Source organism: Dendrobates tinctorius, unplaced genomic scaffold, assembly GCF_039654945.1.
Source record: "Dendrobates tinctorius isolate UK_male_01 unplaced genomic scaffold, ASM3965494v1 ptg000158l, whole genome shotgun sequence".
In the NCBI taxonomy this organism is placed as follows: Eukaryota; Metazoa; Chordata; class Amphibia; order Anura; family Dendrobatidae; genus Dendrobates; species Dendrobates tinctorius.
In genome coordinates this window covers 25,541,080-25,563,847 of record NW_027361825.1, presented here as the reverse complement: position 1 = coordinate 25,563,847, position 22,768 = coordinate 25,541,080, and positions in this window count along the sequence as shown.

Sequence of the window (22,768 nt, the reverse complement as noted above, 5' to 3'; positions counted from 1 at the left end):
TACTTTACATTAGGAATGTAGTATAGTTCTTCTGATTCGCTATGTTGCTTACCCCATGTGCAGGCATTGCAGTAGCTTAAGTATCCATTTTTCACCAGGTGAAAAATGGTCAATTTTTGCTTTTCCCTGAGTGTTTACGTTTTTTTTTGGTTAAATTTGCCATATGGTTCCACAGATATGGGTCATTTTATTTACTGCTGATTGTTGCGGTCTTTACAAGTGGGTCTTGTGCTTTCAAGATTTTCTGGAGGCATGTCTCTAGTCTGCTCTGCATTATTTCCCAGTGAGCCACGCTACCTCAATAAAGGCCATAAAAATCAGTACTAGATTAAAAAAAAAACACTATCTTTGAGAAAAAAAACCCTGAATGCTCAGGAATAAAATGCGATAAAAAATTGGCCACATTTGACCCAGTGAATGGTCCTCTTTAAACTCCTGAAGCTCAATTGCTCTACTGAACTCAACAAAAGTGTACCTAGGGTGGTGCTCTATAGTGGACATCTCCATTTCAGAAATATTTGCTAGGTAGGGGCCAGCTGAATTAGTGCCCGCTGCTGTCTTTATCGCCCCATAGAGCACTGCATGCAACATGTGTCACAGAGTTCCATACAAAAGATCATAAAGCAAGTCTGATTTTTTCACATAAACATCTGCTACGTCTTCCTGCTGTTCTCAGAATATGTTTGTGATTATAGTTAATCTTATTATAGTCATATAATGAGAAACAGTGACATTTCAGTCTGACCGGTCTTACTTTCTAATGACTCGAAACCGTGTATTTGTAAACTGATGGAACATATCGCGGCAACTGGTGCCAAGTGATGGTGCGATTAGTAAGGCCCGTCTGGGTCACAAATGTTTAGAAATGTTTGTTGTGTTGCTGGTGCCTTGCTTTTATCTGAATTGACTCAAGAAGGGAAGTTTTAGAAGTAACGTGGTGCTGGTCTATCTTGCTTCTTTGGATTACTGGTGCCAGTCGGTGCCTTTCCAATGAGTGAGCATGATGCACGCAGATATTCTCACCGCCAATTTCCTTTTACTAATTTTTTTTCTGTAAAATATCAATGTAATTTCTGTTCTCCTCTGTGGTCTTATTTTACTAAAACACACACAAAATGTTGTGGAAAATAGAATTAGACTTACCGGTAATTCGGTTTCTAGGAACCTTCCACGACAGCCACCTTGGAGGTTGTCTCCCTGCCCTAATGAGGGACAGGAAACACAAAGAGGTTTAATAACCCTCCCCTTCCTGCTACCTCCAGTGTTTTTTCTGGACATACTAGCATGAATAGTTACCGCCAGTAGAGCTGGAATCGTCCAGTAATATATTAGATAGGGAGAGAAATTAGTGCTGTCGTGGAAGTTTCCTAGAAACCGAATTACCGGTAAGTCTAATTCTATTTTCTCTAGTCACCTTCCACGACAGCCACCTTGGAGTTATACCAACACTAATTTTTAGGGAGGGACCACGGCTTGCAGAACACATCTGCCGAATGTTAGATCCCTATTGAAATTCAGTCTGTAGTGTCTGGTAAAGGTGTGTACAGAGGACCAGGTGGCAGCTCTGCATATCTGCTCCGAAGATGCGTTCCCTCTTGCTGCCCATGATGTAGAGACTGATCGAGTAGAGTGGGCCTTTAGTGTCTCGGGAGGAGAGAGATCTGATGAATATGCCAGGGAGATGGACTGCTTGATTCAACTTGCTATTGTGTTTTTTGCTGCCTTCTTTCCCTTGTTCCGTCCTGAATATTGAATGAACAGGTTCTGGTCGATTCTCCAATCCCTGGTAAGTTCAAGGTAATGGAGAACCACTCTGCGGACATCTAGGGTGTGGAACTTCTCTTTCTTCGAAATTAGAAGGATTCGGGCAGAATGAGGGCAACACAATATCCTCACCTCTATGGAAGTCTGACACCACCTTGGGCATAAAGGAGGGGTCTAAGCGCAGTACTATACTTTCTGACTTGAGCAGGAGGTATGGTTCCTGTATCGATAGGGCCTGAAGCTCCCCTACCCGTCTAGCAGTGGTGATTGCTACGAGAAAGACTGTTTTAAGTGTGAGGATCTTCAATGAAATTTCTGACAAGGGCTCAAACGGGGCCTGTGTTAGACTATTCAGCACTATATTAAGATCCCAGGGGGGAACCTGACTAGGGAGTGAAGGCCGTATTCTACCTGCAGCGGTCATGAATCGTCTGACCCAGCGGTGTCTGGCTAGGTCCTGGTCAAAAAAGGAGCTAAGGGCAGATACCTGTACCCTTAGCATGCTTGGAGTAAGTCCTAGCTCTAACCCTTTTTGCAGGAAATCTAGGACCTGGGCAGTATTGGGATGGAAGGGATCAGGAACCCTAGGAAGAAAATATTTTCCATATTTTGCCGTAAATGGCATTTGTTACCGGCTTTCTACTTTTTTGAAGGGTCCAGATTACTTCATCCAATAGTCCTTTGGCCCTCAGAATGTTGACCTCAATAGTCAAGCCGCTAGTCTTAATTTGCTGGGGTTTGGGTGCAGTAAGGGACCCTGGAAAAGGAGGTCGTTTTTTTGGGGTAGAAGCAAGGGACCCTCTAGGGCCAAGTCCAACAGGGCGCTGTACCAGCTCCGTCCTGGCCACATAGGAGCCACCAGAATTGTTGTCTTCTCTGATCTTCTGCAGCGTCTTTGCCAGCATAGGGATCGTAGGAAAGACATAGGCCAGTCTGAAGACCCATGGATGAGCAAACGCATCCGTCCCCCGGGCTCCATACGTGGGACTGAGGGAGAAATAGGTTGTCGTTTTTGCATTTCGCGCATTTGCAAATAGATCGACTTCTGGGTCTCCCCATCTCGAGGTCAGAGACTGAAAGATCTCCTGATTCAAACACCACTCTCCCGGATGGACATCTTTCCTGCTTAGGAAGTCTGCCTGGATGTTTTCTGACCCCTTCAGGTGCACCGCTGAGATGGATAGGTGTTTCCCTGCCCAGAGGAAGATTCTTGTTGCTACTGTCTTCAGACTGGCGTACTTCGTGCCCCCCTGGTGTCTGAGATATGCTACCATGGTTACGTTGTCGGAGTATACCTGAGCGTGATGGTTGCGTACAAGGGATGACGCGGCTTTCAGTGCTTCTTCCACTGCCTTCAATTCCCTTAGATTTGAGGATCTGGATCTTATGTTCTGGGACCATCGTCCCTGGAAGTAAGATTCCTCCACCACGGCTCCCCAACCTCTCAGACTGGCATCGGTACATAGTATTTTCAGAGGAAGCTGGTCCCAGATTATTCCTCGCCTCAAGTTCCGGTAATTCAGCCACCACACGAGGGCTGATCTTATGTGTCCTGGAAGTGGAACCCTTTTTGACAGGTTGTTCGGATACTTCCTTGCGTTTGCCAGGACGTATGACTGAAGGACTCGCGTGTGTGCCTGTGCCCAGGATACCGCCTGACTACTCGCCGTCAGGAAACCCAGGATAGACATGGCGTCCCTCAGAGTCGGTGCCCTTTGTTCTTTGAACCGCATTATTCTCTGACCAAGGTCTGATTGACGATCCTCGGGGAAAGGACGTCCTCTTTTCTGAATCTAAGAGGATCCCCAGGAATTTCTTCCTTGGGGAAGGATAAAGGTCTGACTTCTGGAGATTCGGGATCCAACCTAGGCATTCAAGCATCTGTAGGGTCTTTGATACGTCCTGGTTCAGCCGGGGTATCGATGGAGCGACAATGAGCAGATCCTCTAAATATGGCACAATGCATATTCCCTGAAGACGGATAGAAATGACTGCATCCCTCATAATTTTCGTAAATACTCTTGGTGCTGGGGATACGCCAAATGGAAGGGTGTTGAACTGGAGATGGCTGATCCCCTGGTCGTGTGATACCGCGAACCTCAGGAACTTCCGGTGATCCGGATGAATTGGGACGTGGTAATAAGCGTCCCTTAGGTCTATCGTAGCCATCTGCCATCCTTATCCGATAAGAGGGATTGCCGATTTTATTGACTCCTTCTTGAACCTCCGGTATTTGATGAAGCGATTCAGGGGTTTCAGGTTTATGATAAGCCTGTGTTTCCCGGAGGGCTTCTTTACCAGGAATAAACGGGAGTAATGTCCTCTGCCTATTTCTTGTGGAGGTACATGCGAGATTACTCTTTCCCGTAAGAGATCTTCTATCTGAAGGAGTAGGACCTTTTGGAGACTTGGGGACTGTGCAGGGGTGACTCTTAACACTTGTGGGGGGGATGCTCGAACTCCAGTTTCAGCCCTGACTGTATAGTATGCAGGATCCACTGGTTCGAGGTCGTGGCCTGCCATTGGGTGAAAAACTGAGTGAGCCGACCCCCCACCGGGCAGTCACTGTTTGTCCGGGGGTTGTTGTTGCTGAGGGACAAGAATGTTTCTCTCCCTACCCCCCTTCGGGTAGCTCCATCGTCCCGTCTTGCCTTTCCCTCTGAACTCCTTCTGAGAGGACTGTTCCCGTGGGGGACGAAAAAATCGTCTTTTGGCGACTCTCTGTTCACGTAGGGATTTCTTTTTGTCGGAAGCCTTTTCGAGGATGTCATCCAAGACTGGCCCGAACACGTGGTGCCCCTGGAAGGGGATGGCACAAAGTTTTGTCTTAGATGTGATGTCGCCCCCCATGACTTCAGCCACAGGGCTCTTCTAGCCAAATTTGACAGGACTAGGGACCTTGCTGTTACCCGCACCGTTTCTCCTGAAGCATTGGCTAAAAAAACTGTTGCTTTTTGGAGGATGGAAAGGGAATCTAAGATTTCCTCTCTGCGAGTACCCCCTGAGAGGTGCTCCTCTAATGTACGAAGCCAGAAAAACAATGATCTGGCGATGCAAGTAGATGCAATATTTGCTTTGAGCAAGTTCGTCGAAGCTTCCCAGGATTTTTTAAGATGGCTCTCTATCTTACGATCTATAGGATGCTTCAATTGGGAAGCATCCTCGAAGGGAAGGGACGTCTTTTTAGTCACTTTAGAGATCTGAACATCTATTTTAGGGACCTTCCACAAAGAGTTGTCACCCTCGAGGGCAAAGCGGATTTTTAGTTTGGAGGGTACACTGAGTGCCTTCTCGGGAGAAGACCACTCCTGAGCTATCAGATTTTGTATGATTTTGTGCACTAGGAACCCCTTTCTACCTCTGGGTCTCAGCCCCCCAAGCATTTCATCTTGGACAGAGAGCTTGACCTCCTCCTCCTCCACCCCCATGGTATTTCTCACCATGGAGACTAACTCCTCCATATCCTCAGAGGAGAAATAGTATTTCTTTGCGTCATGTTTGGAGGTGGATGTGGAGCCCTCATTCTCCTAAATATCCTCTGACCCTGAGGAACGGATTTCTTCCTAATCTGAATCGGCTTCTGTAGGTGCCCTTTTCCTCTTTCTTCGGGGAGGGCCCTGGGTCACTGGGGACTGGGCTGCCATGGAGGTCTGAACCTCCTGTTTAATGAGAGTTTTTATGCTGTCAAACAGGGAGGGTTGTTCAGTGCACAAAATGTTTTGCGTACAGGATTGATAAATCCAAAGGGAGTTCGTAGCTATATTCCGCGCTGCCGCTTTAGACAAATTCCAGGAGAGTGCTGTATGATTGCAGTGGTTTTATTCTACGCGTTTCAGGGGTCTCATGCCCCCTTCATCAGGAAATACCACACCGTGAATATAGCTACGAACTCCCTTTGGATTTATCATTTCTTCTGGTCACTGAAGACCTGTGGATCTGCAGCAGCCGCTACCTACACGCCTTTATCTCATCCTAACCAGGTGAGCATATTTCAAGATATACTGTCATTTGTAACGTGGATAAGACCCTATTGCGCTTTTTGTCTCCCCCCCTTTTTTTTGCAATTGCGTACAGGATTGGCATAACTTCTTATAATCAGAAGGGAACCTGCTACCACAGATACCACATTTGCGGGGGTTTCTTGGGGCAGAGGCCTTGTCTCCCTGTAAAAAGAGAGATGCTTACTCAGACCCGTGCCACCCAAGTTTGACAGGTAAGGGACCTGCCCTGCTACTTACTGTAGGAGGGGGAACACTGGGCTCCGCAGATGCAGCAGTCGAGGGCTTTTCACCATCCATGTCTACACTCACACCACAGACACACTGCGCTTACCTGGAGCCTGTGGCACCCTTATATGGGTGTTGCAGCGTTGCTTGTTTCATGCCCCTCCTTCCTCCTGGTCCGTGGGGAGGAACGATCGCCCGACCCCATGCTGCTACAGGATTCCCGGGTGCTGGGTGCCGGCGCGCGTCCTCCATCACAGGGAACGCTGGAGGATGCAAACCGGAAGCACGCGCCGACGTCACTTCCGGTCTGGCGCCCGCCCCCTCCTGACACGCACATGGCCCGTACAGCAGCGTGGGAGGAAGGAGGAAGCCGGGGAGCAGGCTAGAGGACCCTGGCCGGCACTATACCGCCCCACTTTACCCCGGAGGGCGCGGGAGGGGCGGACCAGTCCCGAGTCACACCGGGAGGTGGAGACGGGAGCAGCGACGTGGAGGAGGAGAGGCGAACCCCCCGACCTAGGCTGCCCAGCTGTAAGTATCTAGGACCTCGCTGGCCACGGCAGCTCCTTGTAACCGCTTCATGCCCCACTGGGGGACAGGAAAAACACTGGAGGTAGCAGGAAGGGGAGGGTTATTTAACCTCTTTGTGTTTCCTGTCCCCCATTAGGGCAGGGAGACAACCTCCAAGGTGGCTGTCGTGGAAGGTGACTAGAGAAATTAATTCTTAAGTCACATCATGCCACTTTGATGCTAACACGAGAGCTAAAGATCAACCTTAAAGGGAATCGGTCACCCATTTTTAGTGATGATATGTAAAGATATCACCCAATTGTCCGTCCCATAAGGATTCTATTAGGACTTTTGATTCACCCCCGACCCCGCACCTTTGATGCATACAGTCATATGTAAAAGTTTGGGCACCCCTATTAATGTTAACCTTTTTTCTTTATAACAATTTTGGTTTTTGCAACAGGTATTTCAGTTTCATATATCTAATAACTGATGGACTCAGTTATATTTCTGGATTCAAATGAGGTTTATTGTACTAACAGAAAATGTGCAATCTGCATTTAAACAAAATTTGACCGGTGCAAAAGTATGGGCACCCTTATCATTTTCTTGATTTGAACACTCCTAACTACTTTTTACTGACTTCCTGAAGCACTAAATTGGTTTTGTAACCTCATTGAGCTTTGAACTTCATAGCCAGGTGTATCAAATCATGAGAAAAGGTATTTAAAGTGGCCACTTGCAAGTAGTTCTCCTATTTGATTCTCCTATGAAGAGTGGCATCATGGGCTCCTCAAAACAACTCTCAAATTATCTGAAAACAAAGATTATTCAACATAGCTTTTCAGGGGAAGGATACAAAAAGTTGTCTCAGAGATTTATCCTGTCAGTTTCCACTGTGAGGAACATAGTAAGGAAATGGAAGAACACAGGTACAGTTCTTGTTAAGCCCAGAAGTGGCAGGCCAAGAAAAATATCAGAAAGGCAGAGAAGAAGAATGGTGAGAACAGTCAAGGACAATCCACAGACCACCTCCAAAGACCTGCAGCATCATCTTGCTGCAGATGGTGTCACTGTGCATCGGTCAACAATACAGCGCACTTTGCACAAGGAGAAGCTGTATGGGAGAGTGATGCGAAAGAAGTCGTTTCTGCAAGCACGCCACAAACAGAGTCGCCTGAGGTATGCAAAAGCACATTTGGAAAAGCCAGTTACATTTTGGAAGAAGGTCCTGTGAACTGATGAAACAAAGATTGAGTTGTTTGGTCATACAAAAAGGCGTTATGCATGCGCTGTATTGTTGACCGATGCACAGTGACACCATCTGCAGCAAGATGATGCTGCAGGTCTTTGGAGGTGGTCTGTGGATTGTCCTTGACTGTTCTCACCATTCTTCTTCTCTGCCTTTCTGATATTTTTCTTGGCCTGCCACTTCTGGGCTTAACAAGAACTGTACCTGTGTTCTTCCATTTCCTTACTATGTTCCTCACAGTGGAAACTGACAGGATAAATCTCTGAGACAACTTTTTGTATCCTTCCCCTGAAAAGCTATGTTGAATAATCTTTGTTTTCAGATAATTTGAGAGTTGTTTTGAGGAGCCCATGATGCCACTCTTCATAGGAGAATCAAATAGGAGAACTACTTGCAAGTGGCCACTTTAAATACCTTTTCTCATGATTTGATACACCTGGCTATGAAGTTCAAAGCTCAATGAGGTTACAAAACCAATTTAGTGCTTCAGGAAGTCAGTAAAAAGTAGTTAGGAGTGTTCAAATCAAGAAAATGATAAGGGTGCCCATACTTTTGCACCGGTCAAATTTTGTTTAAATGCAGATTGCACATTTTCTGTTAGTACAATAAACCTCATTTGAATCCAGAAATATAACTGAGTCCATCAGTTATTAGATATATGAAACTGAAATACCTGTTGCAAAAACCAAAATTGTTATAAAGAAAAAAGGTTAACATTAATAGGGGTGCCCAAACTTTTACATATGACTGTATATACCATATATAACTATATATTATCTTGGTGGAGATATATGGAAATCGCCGCGGTCTGGTCCGATGGGCGGGGCTTATTCACCTTCTTCCTTGGCTTGCTGAACGTAATCTTCATCTGTGAATATCACAGATGTTGTTGTTTTTCGCGCTTGCGCATTGAAAAGGCCTCCGGCGCCTGCACAGTATGCTTTGCCCAACTGTGGGCAATTTTGTTCCAAAATTGTGCTAATGGTGCTAATGTAAAGTAAACGTGTGGGAAATGTTACTTATTAAGTATTTTATGTGACATATCTCTGTGATTTAAGGGCATGAAAGTTCAAAGTTGGAAAATTGCGAAATTTTCACCAAATTTCCATTTTTTTCACAAATAAACGCAAGTCATATCAAAGACATTTTACCACTATCATGAAGTACAATATGTCATGAAAAAACATTGTCAGAATCACCGGGATCCATGGAAGCGTTCCAGAGTTATTACCTCATAAAGGGACAGTGGTCAGAATTGTAAAAACTGGCCTGGTCATTAACATGCAAACCACCCTTGGAGGTAAAGGGGTTAATATTGGGCACAGTGTTAGCCGCATCCTCCGTCTTCCTGCAGCTGGCTGGTGTTCACGTGTGCCCGTTTATAAAGGGAATGAATATTCACTGCATTCCACAACTATGGGAGTAGAGAGCAGTGAATTTTAATTCCCTTAAGTAGCAGGCACACGCAAACGCTCGCAGCTGCAGAAAGCTGGCTGCTGCGGCTAACAGCGTGCCCGCTATTAAAGAGAAATGAAAATTCACTGCCCTCCATGCCCATGGGTATGCATGGCCTCTTCATCCCTATCTTGGTATGCATGGCCCCCTCATCCCTACCCCAGCATGAATAGCAGCCTCATTCGTATCCTGGTGTGCATGGCCCCCTCAACCCTAGCCTGATAGGCTTGTCCCTCTTATTCGTAGCGTGGTAGGCATGGGCCCCCTCATCCCTATCCTGGTATGCAGGGCCCCCATCTTCGTCCTGGTATGCATGGACCCCTCCTCCCTATTCTGGTATACATGGCTCCCATCTCCGTCCTGGTATGCATGGCCCCATCCTGGTATGCATGGCCCCCATCAGAGGGTGAGGGTTTAAAAAGATGCACCAAGCACTTTATTTATACCCAGAAAAAGGTTGTTGAGAGTACATATTATTTTTGGTGGCCACTACTCTGACATGTGGCAATATTCAAACCTTGCTCTAATGAAGGTTTTAATGGGCGAGGCATTTAAGTGATGTATACCATACTTGATTATACCTATGCCATACCGTTGTGATAAAGGAGGCCTCTTCATTCAATACTGCACAGGTGCTCACCTGTATTTTTTATCATTGTCTACGTTGTTGTGGTTGGTTGTTTTTGTCACAAAGGTGATGTTTGTCAGTGGATCCTTTTAATATTCTCATTAAAAGTTATATTTTATCCATTTGCTATTTTTAACTGAGGACTATCACCAACAGTGATTACCACACCTGACACTCTTTTATAGAGCAATCACACCTGTTTTATAATTACATGCACACACACCTTTTAGTGGTCCCCGTGCAATTATACTAACCACCACCGGGGGAAAACTAGAAGTGAAAACACCAGTGCAATGACCATACTGGCCACCGGGGCAAAAGTATCTCTAAGCACAGATAACATCAAGTGCAATGACACTTGTGGCCACCGGGGCAAAACCAAACTTGAGCAAAATAGCTCAAGGAAAAAAAAAGGTTACTTGTGCATTTTCTCTGTCATATCCAACCTGGATCATGACAGAACTGAGCGCTATTTGCCTATTCACGTGAATGTGTCTGTGCACATGTCTGTGTGCAAAACACGATGACATGTACTTTTTTTTAATGTCAGCATGGGTCATAAAACGTCCCGCACACGTGCATACACAGAACCCACATTGATGTCATCCATGTGACACGCATCGGCGCCGGGGAAGAAGCATTACAGTAAGAGCTGTTCCCCGATGCCGGGTGCTGAACACGGCTCTCATCATTCTCCCCTGCTCTGCTGGCAATCGGCGTGAGCAGGGGAGAATGATGAAAGTTACATTTAAATAATAAAAGAGACAGCAGGCGGTGGCTGATGGGGCCCCTGCTGCTGCTAATAACAGCGACAGCAGGTGCGGCGGATGGGAGTATTCATCAGCCGCTCTTGTGCTGTAAATAAATACGGTGATTAAAAAAACGGCATGGGTTCCCCGTTTTTGATAACCAGCCAGACAATACTCACAGCTGGGGGCTGCAACCCTCAACTGACAGCTTCAGCAAGGCTGGATATCAAGAATAGAGGGGGTCTCCACGCTGTTTTTTTGAATTATTTAGATAAATAATTTTAAAAAACGGCGTGGGATCCCCATTTTTGACAACCAGTCTTGCTATAGTTCACAGCTGGGGGCTGGTATTCTCAAGCTGGTAAGGGGTCATGGATATTGACCCCCCCAGCCTCAAAATAGCAGCCCGCAGCTACCCAGAATAGGCACATCTATTAGATGCGCCAATTCTGGCATTTTGCCCGGCTCTTCCCACTTGCCTTGGAGCGGTGGCAAGTGGAGTAATGTTTCTGAAAGGTGACATCAAGCCCACGGCTTAGTAATGGAGAGGTGTTTATAAGACACCCCTGTGATGAAGGAGTTAACTGCTCCTACCCCCCCAGGGCCTGTAAGCATATTGACCAAAGCAGGATTTAGGGCTCCAATGTTGAATAGCAAGGCCTTGTAGTATGATAATGAGATAAGGCCCAAAACAGAACTTCAAAGCCAAGTAGGAGCCACGTCAGCATGGGGCAGGGAGGCGCCTGGGGGCTTCAATTAGAATATACCTGTCAGCTAGACACAGAAATACACATCCATTGTCTCTCCCAGCCACCCCGACTCCATCCTAGGATCATGGATTATGAGCACATCTTTCGAGTTATGGACTTATGAAAAATATCCGAGTGACCCTGAGGAAATCGCGCATCTGGCAGTGCGACTCCTGAGGCGGTGAGGGTTCTGGGGCCTGAGATACATAGATTGGCCCTCCACAGTGGCCCAATGGGGCCATGTTTGCTCTCCACATGACAGGCAGAACAAACCGCATTCACTGGTACCTCTCATGTCCTGATCTGATCATGCTGTTGAAAGTTACCCCCTTTCTTAGATATTGGGAATAAGTTCTGCAGGGAGCTACAGGGTGGAGATTATTAGCCCACCCTCTGACACAGGGGGAGGGACCTAGCGTGCTTAAGAACTAGCAGCCCATGGCAGAGAGGGTCTGTCAGAAGAACCAGACGATGATGATCTAAAAAGGAACTGGGGACAGATCTGCCAAGGGGAGCAGCGGCTGCGCTTTGGGGTCTGTCTGGCAACTAAGATTCTTGTACCTGTGGACTGCAGAGCTCCCGGCACCCACATGCAACCTACAATCTGGTAAATTGACCTCCAGCTTAATATCTCTAAGTCTTGTACCCTTATTATTATATTTTACTCTGACTGCAAATCCACTGTAATTCCATTGTATAGCCTACTGTATATTTCTGTAATTATCTAGTGCAACCTTAAGGCAATTAAACCATAAAATTAATCTTGGGCTGATGCTTTTACTCTGATTACGAATCTTAGAATACCCAGCGGGTAACAGGACATCCTCCCCGGCGGCCATTTGCGCTAGGTGCAGTTCCCTTACTGACCTGAGAGACAAAGGGGGCGCCGGAGAGCTGTGCCTGTGTAGTTACATCACATTGGTGATGTGGGAGGAACGGGTCCTGTTTCCTCCACACCCATTACTAATCCTATAGTTGTATTGTAAATAAACACAGACATCCAGAATAAAGTTCTTTATTTGAAAAAAATGACACAGACTCCTTTATTAATCTCAATTAAACCATACTTACAACCACGCCTAATCCAAGCAAAGCCCTTGATCTCGGTGCTAGCGGGGATTTCACCGAAGTCACCGCAGCTCAGCCCGGCTGGCAACGATAGAGGTTACCTTCGGTCAAGGAGCTCCATTCCTAGCCGGGATGAACTGCGGTGACTTCAGTGATATCACAGCTAGCACTGTGAGCGCTCAATATGTTAGCGGGGATCTGACTGCAGCTCAGCCCGGCTGGGAAAGGAGCTCAGTGACCGAAGGTAACCTCTAAGATGTCACCCCCGGTCAATGATGCTGCATTCCCAGCAGCTCATTCACCAGTGGTTTTCAGCCGGGAAGGTCGCATCGTCCAGGTTGACAACTGTATATCCCCCAGACATGGATTACAGCGTGGGACAGAACGACGGACAGGTATGGTATATTGTTGCTTTTTTATTTTATTTTTATTACAGGAGATCGAGGGCTTCGCTTGGATTAGGTGTGGTTGTAAGTATGGTTTAATTGAGATTAATAAAGGTGCCTGTCATTTTTTTCAAATAAAGGACTTGATTCTGGGTGTCTGTGTTTATTTACAATACGACTATAGGATTAGTAATGAATGGGTGTCTAAGGCTAGTTTCACACTTGCTTTTTTTTGCAGCGCGTTTTTCCCGCAAAAAAACGCATTGAAAAAATGCATACAAAAGCATACAACTGCTGCGTTTTTTTCAAGCATTTTTATGAGCATGCATGAAAAAAACGCAGCGTTTTTATGCGTTTGTATGCGTTTTTAGTGCGTTTTTACCGCGTTTGCGTTTTTTTCCAACATTAGGTGGCCCCTCACACTAACCCAAACCATGACTTTACTAACCCTAACCCTGACCCTAACCCTAACCCTAACCCTAACCCTGACCCTAACCCTGACCCTGACCCTAACCCTTAACCAAACCATACTTAACCCTAACCCAAACCCTAAACCCTAACTAACCCTAACCCTAACCCTGACCCTAACCCTAACCCTGACCCTAACCCTTAACCAAACCATACTTAACCCTAACCCAAACCCTAAACCCTAACTAACCCTAACCCTAACCCTAACCCTGACCCTAACCCTAACCCTAACCCTGACCTTAACCCTTAACCAAACCATACTTAACCCTAACCCTGACCCTAACCCTAACCCTGACCCTAACCCTTAACCAAACCATACTTAACCCTAACCCAAACCCTAACTAACCTTAACCCTAACCCTAACCCTGACCCTAACCCTTAACCAAACCATACTTAACCCTAACCCAAACCCTAAACCCTAACTAACCCTAACCCTAACCCTAACCCTGACCCTAACCCTAACCCTAACCCTGACCCTAACCCTAACCCTGACCCTAACCCTAACCCTGACCCTAACCCTTAACCAAACCATACTTAACCCTAACCCTGACCCTAACCCTAACCCTGACCCTAACCCTTAACCAAACCATACTTAACCCTAACCCTGACCCTAACCCCAACCCTAACCCTGACCCTGACCCTAACCCTAACCCTAAACCCCCTTAACTAACCCTAACTCTAACCCAAACCCCTAAATTCCATGGTTAACAAAAAAAACGCATGTGCAAAAAAACGCATACATGAGCATGCCAGTGCGCACGTATGCGCATCCATAGGCTATAATGGCCATTTTTAGCGCAAAACGTGCGCATACGTGCGCATGCGCTTTTTTGCAGGGCCAAAAAATGCAACATGCTGCGTCTGGAAAATACAAACGCACACCCCAAAAAAACGCAGCGCATGAAAATCGCATACGTGCGCTTACCAGCGCGCAGGTATGCGCACCCATGTTAAATATAGGGGAAAAACGCATGCGCACGTATGCGTTTTTTTCCAGCGCAAAAAAACGCAAATGTGAAACCAGCCTTATAGACATCTCCATTACTAAGCCGTGGGCTTGATGTCATCTGAAAAGTGACATCAACCCCACAAATATTACCCCACTAGCCACCGCTACAGGGTAAGTGGGAAGAGTCGGGCAAACCACCAGAATTGGCGCATCTAATAGATTTGCCTTTTCTGGGCAGCCGTGGGCTGCTATTTTTAGGCTGGGGGGGGTCAATATCCTTGGGCCCTTACCAGCATGAGAATACCAGCCCCCAGTTGTGTGCTTTAGCAAGGCTTGTTGTCAAAAATAAGGGGGAGCCCACACCATTTTTTAAATTATTTATTTAAATAATTAAAAAAACTGCGTGGGGACCCCTGTATTCTTGATAACCCGCCTTGCTGAAGCTGAAAGCTGAGGGTTGCAGCCCGAGCTGTGAGTTTTGACTGGCTGGTTATCAAAAATAGGGGGGAGGCAACTGCGTTTTTTTTTTTTTTTAATTACCGTATTTATTTACAGCGCAGGAGCGGTAGATGAATACTCCCATCCGCCGCTCCTGCTATCACTGTTGTTAGCAGCAGCAGGGATAGGCTGATGGGAGTAATAGTTACATCAGCAGCCGCCTGCTGTCTCATCATTCTCCCCTGCTCGCGCCGATCAATATCAGGACGAGTAAAAGAGGCCTTATAGCGAGTTTTTATGTTTGGCAGCTGTCACATGCTAAAAGACGCTTTTCATTGCAAAAAAATATAGTTTTTGCATCACCACATTTTGAGAGCTATAATTTTTCCATATTTTGGCCCACAGAGTCATGTGAGGTCTTGTTTTTTGCGGGACGAGCTGACGTTTTTATTGATGCCATTTTCCGGCACATGAGATTTTTTGATCGCTTTCTATTCCGATTTTTGGGAGACAGAAGGAGCAAAAACCAGCAATTCATGAATATCTTTTTGGGGGGCGTTTATACCGTACCGTGTGTGGTAAAATTGATAAGGCAGTTTTATTCTTTGGATCAGTACAATTACAGAGATACCTCATTTTCATTTATATTTTTTTTTATGTTTTGGTGCTTTTATATAATAAAAACTATTATGGAAAAAATAATTATTTTTGCATCGCTTTATTCTGAGAGCTATAAATCTTTTTTATTTTTCCGCTGATGGAGCTGTATGGCGGCTCGTTTTTTTGTGGGACAAGAAGACGTTTTCAGCGGTACCATGTTTATTTACATCTGTCTGTTTGATTGCGTGTTATTCCACTTTTTGTTTGTCGGTATGATGATAAAGCATCGTTTTTTGCCTTTTTTTTAATGGTGTTCAGTAAAGGGGTTAACTAGTGGGACAATTTTATAGGTCGGGTCGTTGCGGACGCGGCGATACCAAATACGTGTACTTTTACTGTTCAGATTTTTTTTCCATTCAAATATTTATTTAGCGATGGAATATATATATTGATTTTTTATTATTATTTTTTATTTTTTTAAAAATATTTTTACAATTCAAAATTTATTTTGTACTTTTACACTTTGTCTAGCTATGGGACAATCATTTTTTTGCAGGCTGATCGCTTCTACAGCGATGGATACACCTGGATGGGCCATTTATAAAGTTGGATCCAAAATGGCCAACTTCAAAATGGCTGCCATGGTCACCACCCATCTTGAAAAGTTTTCCACCTCCCATATACTAATGTGCCACACACAGGAAGTTGATATCACCAACCATTCCCATTTTATTTAGATGTATCCATATAAATGACCCACCCAGGTCTATTCATATACACTGTGTTCCAAATTATTATGCAAATTGGATTTGTGTCATAAAGATGTTATTTTTTGTTTTTCAAATAAACTCATAGATGGTATTGTGTATCAGGGCTCTTTGGATCACTGAAATCAATCTCAAATGCCTGTGATAATTAGTTTACCAGGTGAGCTCAATTAAAGGAAAACTACTTAAGAATGATGTTCCACATTATTAAGCAGGGCACGGGTTTCAAGGAATTTAGGAAATAAAAAGGATCTCTCTGCTGCTGAAAAGCATCAAATAGTGCAATGCCTTGGTCAAGAGATGAAAACATTAGATATTTCCCAAAAATTTAAACGTGATCATTGTACTGTTAATAGATTTGTGGTTGATTCTGAGCACAGACATGTTTGTGCTGATAAAGGCAGAATGAGGAAGGTTTCTGTCAGGCAAGTTCATTGGATTAAGAGAGTGGCTGCTAAAAAGCCATTACAAACCAGCAAACAGATATTTAAAGCTGCTGGTGCCTCTGGAGTCCCTCGAACCTCAAGGTGTAGGATCCTTCAAAGGCTTGCTGTGGTGCATAAATCTCCTATTCGGCCACCCCTAAACAGTGTTCACGAGCAGAAATGGTTGCAGTGGGCCCAGACATACATGAAGACTAATTTTCAAACAGTCTTGTTTACTGATGAGTGTCGAGCAACCCTGGATGGTCCAGATGGATGGAGTAGTGGATGGCCACTATGTCCCAACAAGGCTGCGACATCAGCAAGGAGGTGGAAGAGTCATGTTTTGGGCCGGAATCATGGGGAAACAGCTGGTAGGGCTCTTTAAGGTTCCTGAATGTGTGAAAATGAGTATATCGAGTTTCTGACTGACAGCTGTCTTCCATGGTATAAAAAGCAGAAACGTGCCTTCAGGAGCAAAATCATTTTCATGCATGACAATGCACCTTCTCATGCTGCAAAGAATACCTCAGAGTCATTGACTGCTATGGTCATAAAAGGAGATAAACTCATGGTGTGGCCACCATCTTCCCCTGACCTCAACCCTATAGAGAACCTTTGGAGTATCATCAAGCAAAAGATCTATGAGGGTGGGAGGCAGCTCACATCAAAACAGCAGCTCTGGGAGGCTATTCTGACTTCATGCAAAGAAATACAAGCAGAAACTCTCCAAAAACTCACAAGTTCAATGGATGCAAGAATTGTGAAGGTGATATCAAAGAAGGGTTCCTATGTTACCATGTAACTTGGCCTGTTAAGCTATTTAACTCCAAAATGTCCTTTTTGTTTAGTGAATGTAACCTCCTAATGCTGCAAATTCCACAAATGAGCATTTTCAGTTCTTTAAAACATATCAAATGTTTAGAAATTCTAATGTGCCTAATAATTTGGAACAGTGCAATTTGAGTTTTTATTCATTTTGGAGATTATACTGTTATTATTGGGAGGTTTCTTCAATAAAATTTGAGGTATACTCTAACCGGTGATGACTTTTATTAGACTGACTGTCATTTGTACCGACTATTTAGGAAAATCAGAGAAAAATATAATTTGCATAATTTGGAACACAGTGTAAATGTCCCACCCTGTATAGCATGCAGATGAAGCAGCATCTGCATGCAATAGAAGCTGTCAGTGCTGCACTGATAGGGAGACTTGCTGATCATGCACTGCGCATGATCAATAAGTTTCTTAACTCTGGTTAACCTAATGTTGTCATGACGACATCCGCTCACCATGGCAACGATGGTCTCCGATCCAAAGGCAGAAGGGCTGTCAGCCCCGCATTGGCTCCTGGAATGCTGCGATCTTGTTTGATTGCAGTATTTCGGGGGTTAAAGTGCAGGGAGCAGTCTTTGACAGCTCCTAGCACCTAGTGCCGGGTGTCAGCTGTGAGAATCAGCTGAAACCCGAAGTGATTGACCACGCACTCCCCGTGAGCGCGGCCCATCGCGATAACGTAATATTCCGTCCATGGTCACATTGGCCAGGGAACATATTACATCTGATGTCAGAAAGGGGTTATAGAGCAATGAATACTCACTACCCTCCACGTGCATAGTCCTGGCATTGGAATCAGGGAGTATTCTGGCACCTGTCCTCTGCTTGTAAGCAGCGCATGATGTCCCTGCCATGCGCTTCTTACAAGAATAAATCAGCTGCTGGCATCAGAACAAGACGCTGCAAGGGAGCGCAGGAAGGTAAGTATAGTGGTTTATGGGTTTTTTTCTGATGAGGGCCATGAATACCAGGATGGGGGAGCAATCATACCAGGATAAGGATTGGACTATGCTTACCAGAACGCAGATGGGGGCCCTGCATACCAGTATAGGGATGAGAGGGCCATGCATAGCAGGATGGGGATGAAGGGGCCATGCATACCAGGGTAGAGATGAGGGGCCATGCATACCAGGATAGGGATGAGTGGTCCATGCATATCAGGATAGGGATTAGTGGGCCATGCATACCAGGATAGGGATGAGTGGGCCATGCATACCAGGATAGGGATGAGAGGGCCATGCATAGCAGGATGGGGATGAAGGGGCCATGCATACCAGGGTAGAGATGAGGGGCCATGCATACCAGGATAGGGATGAGTGGTCCATGCATATCAGGATAGGGATTAGTGGGCCATGCATACCAGGATAGGGATGAGTGGGCCATGCATACCAGGATAGGGATGAGGGGGCCATGCATACCACGATAGGGATGAGGGGGCCATGCATACCAGGGTAGAGATGAGGGGGCCATGCATACTAAGATAGCAAGAGGAGGCCATGCATACCAGGATAGTGATGATGGGGCCATGCATACCAGGATAGGGATGAGAGTGCCATGCATATCAGGATAGAGATGAGGGGGCCATGCATACTAAGATAGCGATGAGGAGGCCATGCATACCAGGATAGAAATGAGGGGAACATGCATACCAGCATTGGGATGAGGGGGCCATGCATACCAGGATGGGGATGAGGGGGCCATGCATACCAGGATGGGGATGAGGAGACCATATATACCAGGATAGAGGATATTAGTACAGAATTGACCATATTTTTTGCTTCAATTTTTTTTTCTAATTTCCTCACCTAAAACCTAGGTGTGTCTTATGATCTGGTGCATCATATAGCTCGAAAAATATGGTAATGTGTATTTGTCATCCTGTCTTCACCTGATGAAAAATGTAGGGCCAGTCATTGCAATGGTTACCCATCCACTCCAGAATTCAATATAAACTTATCACTCCCACCCACAAAGTGCTCCACGGTTCAGCACTACCGTACATCTCCTCCCACCACCCTACCCGTGCCCTCCGTTCTGCTAATGACCTAAGATTAACATCTTCAATAATCAGAACCTCTCACTCCCGTCTCCAAGACGCCTCACATGCCGCGCCAAATATTTGGAATGCACTACCCAGGATAATTTAATTAATCCCCAATACCTTCAGTTTTAAGCGTGCCCTTAAAACGAATTTCTTCAGACTGGCCTACCGCCTCAACACATTTATTTAACTATCCCTGTGTTGCCCATTCAAAATTTTCTTCATAACCAGGTTCCACGTATCATGTTCTCACACGCTTTATGCATTTAAAAGCCCTCTGTGTCTGTACTTTTACATATTCCGACTGATAACCGGTTCATGCAGCATTACATGAACACCCGATTTATTACATTATGGCTGGTCAGAACAATGAAAGCAATTGTTACCATTCACCTTTAGTGTCCCCTCTATTTCCTCATAGATTGTAAGCTTATGAGCAGGGCCCTCGTTCTTCTTGGTGTCTGTTGTCTACGTGATTATTGTTGTTCTGTAATGTCTTTTAATGTCTGTACACGTCCCCTCTAAAATGTAAAGTGCTACAGAATATGTTGGCGCTATAGAAATAAAATTATTATTATTAATTATTATTAGATCAGGTTGGCATTCAGCAAGCACAAACCTTTGTTCCCACAAGATATGACAAGCAGCCAAAGGAACTCCTTCTCCCCATTTACATAAACATACATGCTGTCACGACTCTGTTGTCGGGATCGTCATATATATGACCCAGCACCAGAAAAAATTCCTCCACCGTCCAGAGCGACTGGGAGTCAGATGGGCGAGAGAATACCCATGCTTGGGAATCTCCCTGAAGCAGAGAGATTATTTTACCAACCCATTGCTCCTCGATTCCTGTGGAACAAGGATGTAACCTGAAGTATAGTTGACAGGCCTCACTGAAAATAAACTTGTCACACCCCCCCGAGAACCTGCCAGGCAAAGCGATCTTGGGCTCCAATAAGGGTTGCCTACGAGTCTTGGTCCCCAAACGTGATGTGTTAGGGTGCTGCAAAACAACAATGTGTAGATCTGCCAAGTCTAGGCTGAGTTTCTGCAGTTGCCCTGTCAAAGCAGAGATAGGATCCATGATGGATCAAAAAAAAACATTTCAGACAGAGCTAAAGTCGGGAGTCCCTGGACCAGGGGCTCCTTCCCTGTCCCTAACGCTAGGGGTGCCTTAGCTTGCCCTGTTCCCCGGATTATTTCTGATGGTGAAGACGCCGGGGCCACGTACCTTGCTTTAGCTCCTGAATCCGCCCTCAGTCTGTAACCTTCCCAGAAAAACAACAAGATAAGGCTTCCACCCTAAAGTTTTTGTTCCCTGACCCATATGTTACAAAAAAGTCAAACCTGGTGAAGAACAATGCCCATCTTGTCTGTCTAGATGTTAGACGTTTTGCAGACTCGAGATATAACAGAATTTTATGATCCGTGATTACCATAACCGGATGAACTGTCTCTTCCAGAAAATTATGCCATTCTTCAAAGGTCCACTTGATTGCCAAGAGTTCCCGATTACCAATGTCATATTTTTTCTCTGCAGATGACTGTTTTTAGAAAAGTAGTTACATGGACATCATTTACTAGGAGAAGCACCCTGCGACAATACAGCCCCACCCCCACTTTAGACGCGTAAACTACTACAATAAATGGCTGAGTGACGTTGGGCTGTATGAGAATTGGCGCAGATGCAAAACACTCCTTCAAGGTATCGAATGCCTTTCTGGCTGGACTGGACCACTTGAAAAAGTCTGTCCCTTTCCTGGTCATATCCATCAGAGGTTTGACCACTACCGAAAAGGTTTTGATGAACTTACAGTAGTAGTTGGTGAAACCCAAAAACCTTTGTAACTCCTTTAAATCCTCAGGATGATCCCAATCCAGTACTGCCCACTTACTCCGGATCCATGTGAAAACGAGTAGACGATAAGACATATCTTTGAAAAGGGATCTCATCAACCGAGAACATACATTTCTCTGGTTTGACAAACAATTTATTGTCTTTGAGCATTTGTAAGACATGCCTGACATGTACCTGATGTGACTCAAGGTCAGGTGAATAAATTAATATGTCATCAAGATAGATTACCACAAATATACCTACCAGTTGACTAAAGATGTCATTTACAAAGTGCTGAACGACGGCGGGAACATTAGTCAACCCCAATGGCATCTCAAGGTTCTCACAGTGTCTCAGGAGTATTGAAACCTGTTTTCAACTCATCCTCCCTGAGAGTTTAGAAAACCATTTTGCTCCTACAATCTTTCTCCTACAATCTGATTAAATAGGTCAAGGATGAGAGAGGGAGCGGATACGGATGATCTGATTGAGTTAGCGGAAATCTAGGTGGGGGTGTAACCCCCCTTTTCTTCTTCACAAAGAAAAACCCCGCAGCAATGGGGGATGAGGATGGTCTGATATGATCCTTTGACAAACTTTCTGCAATATAGTTCTTCAGGGCCTGCCTCCCTGGACCAGAGATATTATTTAGTCTGCTCTTCAACAGCTTGACCCCAGGGACAAGATTAACAGCGCGGTCATGTGGATGATGGGGAGGAAGTTCTTGGCACCCCTGCTCTGAAAACACATCCCCAAAGTCAGACAGGTATTTAGGCACAGACTGGGTATCCACCCTTGCAAGCCGGGTGCCCAAGCGATGTCCTTGAAAATACTCTCCACTTTACCACCTCCCGAGTCTGCCAATCTACCAAAGGGTTGTGCAGAGAGAGCCAAGGAAGTACAAGTACCACAGGAAAGGGCAAACCCTCTTTAACATAACCGTCAATACCTTCTGAGTGCATGGCCCCTATCTGTAGATGTAACCCTCAGACAACTGGAGTAAAATACCCGTCTCAAGGGTGCAGAGTCAATGGAATCGATGGAATAGTTCTGGACAGACAGTGTATGTTGTTTGAGGCCATGTACCTCGATGAGCGCTGATCATGTTAAACCCCACCCCACTGTCCAGAAAGGCAGAAACAACCACCTTATTTTTGCTCACATGGATTGCAGCATGTAGAAAAAATTGTGTCCTACCTACGGAGGAGATATGTACATCTAGGTTGCTAATCTCCCCGCAACCCGGGCTCCTTAGATTTCCAGCGGCTGTTTACAGTGACATAGGGAAGGACACGCGCCCACGAAATTGCCATTCCTACCACAGTAAAAACATACCCCCGCTTGTGCTGAACAACAGACTGCTATCCAGAACGAGTTGCACCGCCCAACTGCATAGGTTGATCAGATGACTCAGACCAGGATTCACTTGGTCCTGGACCTCCCGCACATTGGGATGTCTCTATGTCTCTGGCGAAGACAGCAATCCACATGGATAGCTAGAGACATGGCCGCCTCAAGGGAAACTGGAGTCTCATACAGGGCTAAGGCATCCTTCACACCAACTGATATCCCTTCACAGAACTGGCTACGGAGAGCAGTGTCGTTGCACTTAGTGT